The sequence below is a fragment of the Pelobates fuscus genome, chromosome 6 (genome assembly GCF_036172605.1).
Source record: "Pelobates fuscus isolate aPelFus1 chromosome 6, aPelFus1.pri, whole genome shotgun sequence".
NCBI lineage: Eukaryota > Metazoa > Chordata > Amphibia > Anura > Pelobatidae > Pelobates > Pelobates fuscus.
The window spans coordinates 205,727,457-205,734,592 of record NC_086322.1 but is presented as its reverse complement, the minus strand read 5'-3'; the positions used below and the strand labels follow the sequence as shown (position 1 = coordinate 205,734,592).

The 7,136-nt window shown below is 46.0% G+C and overlaps 1 pseudogene; it reads left to right on the top strand.

The window, feature by feature from the left end:
* Positions 1-1,685: 1,685 nt before the first annotated feature.
* On the top strand, positions 1,686-5,465 carry LOC134614654 (lipoma-preferred partner homolog; annotated as a pseudogene).
* Positions 5,466-7,136: the final 1,671 nt, after the last annotated feature.

The window sequence follows — 7,136 nt, the reverse complement described above, 5'->3', positions numbered from 1 at the left end:
GAGAGCCACACCGGACAAGCACTCCTGTCCGCCCTGAACGCACAGGTGGAAAAGTGGCAGACTCTGCAGCAACTGGATATTGGCAAAGTGGTTTGTGACAACAGAAAAAATTTTGGCGGCATTGAAGTTAGGCAAGTTGACACATGTGCCGTGCATGGCACATGTGTGTAATCTGATCGTACAACGCTTTGTGCATAAGTACACAGGCTTACAGGACGTCCTTAAGCAGGCCAGGAAGGTGTGTGGCCATTTCAGGCGTTCCTACACGGCCATGGCGCACCGATATCCAGCGGCGAAACAACATGCCAGTGAGGCGCTTGATTTGCGACAGCCCGACACGTTGGAATTCAACACTCCTAATGTTCGACCGCCTGCTCCAACAAGAAAAAGCTGTTAATGAATATTTGTACGACCGGGGTGCTAGGACAGCCTCTGGGGAGCTGGGAATTTTTTTGCCACGTTACTGGACACTCATGCGCAATGCCTGTAGGCTCATGCGTCCTTTTGAGGAGGTGACAAACCTAGTCAGTCGCACCGAAGGCACCATCAGCGATATCATACCATTTGTTTTCTTCCTGGAGCGTGCCCTGCGAAGAGTGCTGGATCAGGTCGTAGATGAGCGTGAAGAGGAAGAGGAAGAGTTGTGGTCACCATCACCACCAGAAACAGCCTTATCAGCATCGCTTGCTGGACCTGCGGCAACGCTGGAAGAGGATTGTGAGGAAGAGGAGTCAGAGGAGGAATGTGGCTTTGAGGAGGAGGAGGAAGACCAACCACAACAGGCATCCCAGGGTGCTCGTTGTCACCTATCTGGTACCCGTGGTGTTGTACGTGGCTGTGGGGAAGAACATACCTTCATTGACCTCACTGAGGAGGAGGAACGGGAAATGAATAGCTCGGCATCCAACCTTGTGCAAATGGGGTCTTTCATGCTGTCGTGCCTGTTGAGGGTCCCTCATATAAAAAAGGCTGAAGGAGAACGACCTGTACTGGGTGTCCATGCTACTAGACCCCCGGTATAAGCAGAAAGTGGCGGAAATGTTACCGAATTACAACAAGTCGGAAAGGATGCAGCATTTGCAAAATAAATTAAAAAGTATGCTTTACACAGCATATAAGGGTGATGTCACAGCACAACGGGAATCTAACAGTGGAAGAGGTGAAAGTCATCCTCCTCCTCCCACGACCACGCCGGCAAGGACAGGACGCTTTAAAGACGTGTTGTTGATGAAGGACATGCAGAGCTTTTTAAGTCCTACGCATTGCCACAGCCCTTCGGGATCCACCCTCAGAGAACGACTCGACCGACAGGTAGCAGACTACCTCGCCTTAACTGCAGATATCGACACTCTGAGGAGCGATGAACCCCTTGACTTTTGGGTGTGCAGGCTTGACCTGTGGCCTGAGCTATCCCAATTTGCGATAGAACTTCTGGCCTGCCCCGCTTCAAGTGTCCTGTCAGAAAGGACCTTCAGTGCAGCAGGAGGTATTGTCACTGAGAAGAGAAGTTGCCAAGTCAAAAATGTCTAGATCATGTGATCTGGGAGAAGCCGGGGTGCCTTCCCTGTTTTCCGGAAATCCAAGATGGAGTCCTATGTGAAGTTTTTATGCTAAACCGGGTAACTTCACTGTGTCCCTCCGCCCACACCCTGTCCGCTGCCGCCGAGCCGAGTGCCAGCCGGGCAGCCCTAGGTTCAGTTCCCCCTGTGATTTTTGGATCCCCTTTACACTCAGTGTGCAGTGGCTGGACCAAGTGAAAAGCAGAGCAGACATTGCACAGTTTGACCAAGAGGAACAGAGACATCTGTCACTGTGATCTGAAACAAGTCTTAAGAGAATTTTAAATATGTCTAATCCATCATGGCTTCCTCCGAAGAGCTCTGGAGATGGAATGGCGCATGTAACTGCCAGAATGGAAACTCAGGGTTTTGGAATTCCTAGCATCTCTGTGTCAACACAACAGAACCCCAATAAATTTGCACCTGTTGTTGCACCGAAGCCCAAATACAATCCATATAGAGGAGGACCTTCTGAAGGAGGTGATGATTTCCCTCCTCCTCCACCCCCACCTCCTGAAGAGACGAGCGGCATTCAGCACCCCCACGGTAACTTCCCTCCACCTCCTGCGTCTGACGAAGCCATGTTTAATGTTTAGATAAACACTGGGGGGAAGACAATAGAGGAGCTGCGTTCAAGTTTAGATGCGGAGATTGACTCCTTGACTAGTATTTTGGCAGATTTGGAAAGCAGCTCACCATACAAACCACGCAACCAGAGTACCGGCGGGTCAACTGGTACCTTGACTCACCCTTCAGCAGGAACTCCAGTGACTGGTCACAAGAGGATGATTATATTGAATCAGCCTCCACTCACTGCAACCAAAAAGTCAGCAGCCAAACCTCAACCACAGTCCACTTCACAGCCTGCTCCAGCAGGATCCCCAGGATCCCAAAGGCCACAACCTGTGCCTGCATCTTACACTACAGCTTCTACTCCCAGTCATCCCACCTTCATTGTGCAGGTTAAATCTGCTCAGCCCAGTCCCCATTTTGTGCCACCTGGGCCTCAACCCAGCCAGCCTTACAATATTACTCCAAATCCATATGCCTCTCCGCAGACCCGCTACCAAGGACCTGGGCAATATACATCTCAGCCTAGTGGGCTTGAGTATAACCCAAATCAGTCTGCTCGCTGCTACTATCTTGAACCTAGAAATGTGTATCCTCAAGCCCAAATAGCCCAAATATCAAGACCCTTACTACCCATCTGCACAAGGCTACGGAAGGAGGAATGGCTCTGAGGCTCCCTATGCACAGCAAGGAGGATGGAAACCTGAACCTGCTTACACTCCTGCACCTGCTATGGGGCAACAACCTCCCGCATCATACCCACCACCTAACACTAAGAAGACCTACATCACTGATCCACCTTATGTTCCACCACCTCCACAGCAGCCAAAGATGACAGGTTACCCAGGGCAAAGCTCCTCTCTCCGGCCAGAGGATGAACTTGATCGTCTTACCAAGAAGATGTTGTGCGATATGGAGAACCCACCTTCAGAAGAGTACTTTGGCCGCTGCTCACGCTGTGGAGAGAATGTTGTAGGAGAAGGTACTGGATGCATAGCAATGGACCAAGTATTCCATGTTGAATGTTTCACCTGTATGACTTACAATAGCAAGTTACGTGGACAGCCTTTCTATGTGGTGGAGAAGAAGGCTTTTTGTGAGCCCTGCTACATTCGCACGCTGGAGCAGTGAAATGTTTGTGCCAAGCCAATTATGGAGAGGATTCTACGAGCAACTGGGAAGGCGTATCACCCTCACTGTTTTACCTGTGTGGTGTGCTTCCGCAGCCTGGATGGCATTCCTTTCACTGTTGATGCTTCTGGACACATTCACTGTGTTGAAGACTTCCACAAGAAGTTTGCACCAAGATGCTCTGTGTGTAAGGAACCAATCATGCCTGCTCCTGGCCAGGAGGAGATTGTAGCTTTGGATCGTGACTTCCATGTGCAGTGTTACCGCTGTGAGGCCTCCTCTCTGAAGGGGAGAATCAAGGTTGCTACCCGCTGGACGGACACATCCTTTGCAAGGCCTGCAATTCTGGTTGTATCCAGGCCCTGACTGCCAAGTCTAGTACCGTATCTGTGAATGACCAGCACCTCCACTTGAATATTAGAAAAATGCCCAGTGCTTATTTTGAATTATTTTCTCAACTGAACTGCCATCTGCAGATAGAGATGGCTGTAATCACCATGCCTTGTAGTAATCCCTATCTAGGTTAGGTCTTGATTCTCGGTGATACATTGAAAGGAAGGTCAACATGTCATTATTTAATGTGCACAACTGTAACATTCTTGCTATTTAGCCTCAGCAATACTTGCAGTGCAACATAGGCTGTTGCAATTAGCACTTGTTGGGGATAAATGCAGAGATTGTGCACTTAATGCAGCAGGCAATGTAAAACTTGCTTATGTTTTGTAATGCCCTTGAAAATCCGCTATATTGTTAATGGTTTATGTCAATATGAAAGATCAACATTTTTTTTTTTTTTTAATATAATGGCAAACAAAAAGTGGATAGTATTTATTCACTGTGCTGATAACTCCAGTTTTTCGCCTTTCACGGTTTGTTTGTAGTGCAGGCAGAGAAAACCCTGCCATTAACTTAAAGGCAACAGGGCACTGATTAACCAGACAGGCCTTTATATTGGGGTTTTAAAACATCTGAGCCTTAAATGTTACCTGAGATATACAAAGTCGGACCTTAAATTCACTGGGCAGAGGGAGGTTTTCTTGAAGATCTATGATTCATTGCTCTCAGCTCTTGTTTTTCCTTTCATGGCTTTGCTCCTTTATATAGCACACTATTTGGCTGCTGCTGGTGATGGCATTTTATGTACGTGATTGGATATTTTTAAATGCGCTTTATCAGTGGTATGTGGTTACGAATATGCAAGCACAGACACTCACCTGCTTACTGGTACACTTGTGGCAGAGCACAAAGCAGCACAATGCAAAGCTTACGTTTTTGATATGAGACTTGTAACTGTGTGTGATCAAGAGATATGCAAAAGTAAGTTACGTGCCTTAACATTACAGTTACTTAGTCACGCAGAGTCAAGTGGGCAGCCAGATTTTTTGCAACACAAGGAGGACATTCAGAGGCTGTTGTTCTGCTTAGCCCATATATGCAGTGCATTACTGAGATCCATGCTGAAGCTGTAAATTATATTTAACGGTTATGGGAATTCTGATACATGTAAGAAAAAGGACTTTTCAACACTTATGTCAGTGCTTTGACCAAACCTCCAACAGAGCAGGGGCTTTATATAATATGGGAATAGTTGATCAGTCCTATTTGAGATACGTAAACCAATTGTAAAGTTACAATTGCCTAGAGCCAACTAGGTTTAATGATTCTAGGTCGTTGTGTTGAAGTTTGTTCTAGTGCTTAGGATATATTCATAGAAGCCAGTTTATATAAAATCATATACATATCCAGTACAAACATAAACAAATCTTAGAACAAGAAATCTGATTTCCAGGCCCTTAAGAGAAAAAATAAATATTGTAAGTGCCAATACGTTTCAAGAATTAAGTTTTGTTTTTAATGGGTCCATGTTTTTGTCCACTAAGATGTGAAGTGCCACAATGTTCAATGCAGCTGGTATAAATTCCCATGTGTCCAAGCTTTCATGTCCTAAGCAAGAGATAGCAAACCTTGGCTCTACAAAATGTCTATGAACTATATTTTCCATGATGCTCAGCCAGCCTTTATCACTGGTAATACTGTTCACAGGAATCTGTATTGCAAAGGTTAGCCACCATTTCCATACTATGTAAGATTTTCTAGAAAACCCTGGTGCAGATGGCTTACTAGGTTCTTAACGCTCTAATGAGGGAAAGAACACCAAATCATTGCAAGTCATTTCTTCCATTTTCATTTACGCTTGTCACACTCCAATATACGTTGGATTTGCTTGTTTCTGAGTAGCTGGCAAAGAGAATAGACATGTCTGAAGACATAGCAAGTCCAGAATGCCATGTGATTGAACAATATGAGCCTGCACTTCATACCTCATAACAACAAGCTATTCAATCAGGGGTAGGAACAAATTATGCTTTGTCTTGGTCTATAGGAGAAATAGTTGTCGTTCTTTAATCTATATCTGTAAACTATTATATTAGCTATAATAAATAATAAAGCATTTACTATTAAAAAAAAAAAAGTCTAGATTACCTTACATTTATTAAGATGAATGAGGGATGGATCCCGAAGGGACTGACACTGGGCGGTACATTCGACTAAAAAAGGCCTGATGAGATGAGCTGCCTTGGGCTAAAAATGGTCCACACGCTGCTGTATTTTAGCTCTGAATGCCGGTTGACTTGCGTGACTTATCCGCCACCAACTAGGGTTCAAGCCGCAATGTTTTAGGGCACTTTCTGCCTGGGAAACAAACATCAATTTTTATGGCCGCTGCTACAGAAGTGGCTGCAACAATACCTAATTTTTCAGGCATGTGTACATGCCTAATTTTTCGGCCCTCTGGTGCTGCACTGTGGCTTCATAAACCAAACAAAAAAAAAGGCACATAGTGACCCTATGTTCCTATGGGGAACAGTCACTATTCTGCTCTGTGTCAGTGTGTATCAGGGATCATTAGGATAGGTGTCAATCCATATCTGCCAAGTGACCCTATGTAGGGGGAACAGTCTCTATTCTGTTCTGTGTCAGTGTATAGCATGGTCTCTGAGGAAAGGTGTCAATCCATACCTGCCAAGTGACCCTATGTAGAGGGAACAGTCTCTATTCTGCTCTGTGTCAGTGTGTATCAGGGGCTTTGAGGACAAGTGTCAATCCATATGTGCCAAGTGACCCTATGTAGGGGGAACAGTCTCTATTCTGCTCTGTGTCAGTGTGTATCAGGGATCCTTAGGACAGGTGTCAATTCATATCTGCCAAGTGACCCTATGTAGGGGGAACAGTCTCTATTCTGCTCTGTGTCAGTGTGTATCAGGGGCTTTGAGGACAGGTGTCAATCCATATCTGCCAAGTGACCCTATGTAGGGGGAACAGTCCCTATTCTGCTCTGTGTCAGTGTGTATCAGGGATCCTTAGGATATGTGTCAATCCATATCTGCCAAGTGACCCTATGTAGGAGGAACAGTCCCTATTCTGCTCTGTGTCAGTGTGTATCAGGGTCCCTGAGGACAGGTGTCAATCCATATCTGCTAAGTGACCCTATGTAGGGGGAATAGTCCCTATTATGCTCTGTGTCAGTGTGTATCAGGGTCCCCGAGGACAGGTGTCAATCCATATCTGCCAAGTGACCCTATGTAGGGGGAGCAGTCCCTATTCTGCTCTGTGTGAGGAGGATGAACGGGAAATGAGTAGCTCGGCATCCAACCTTGTGCAAATGGGGTCTTTCATGCTGTCGTGCCTGTTGAGGGACCCTCGTATAAAAAGGCTGAAGGAGAACGACCTGTTCTGGGTGTCCACGCTACTAGACCCCCGGTATAAGCAGACAGTGGTGGAAATGTTACCAAATTACAAGTCGGAAAGGATGCAGCATTTGCAAAATAAATTAAAAAGTATGCTTTACACAGTGTATAAGGGTGATGTCACAGC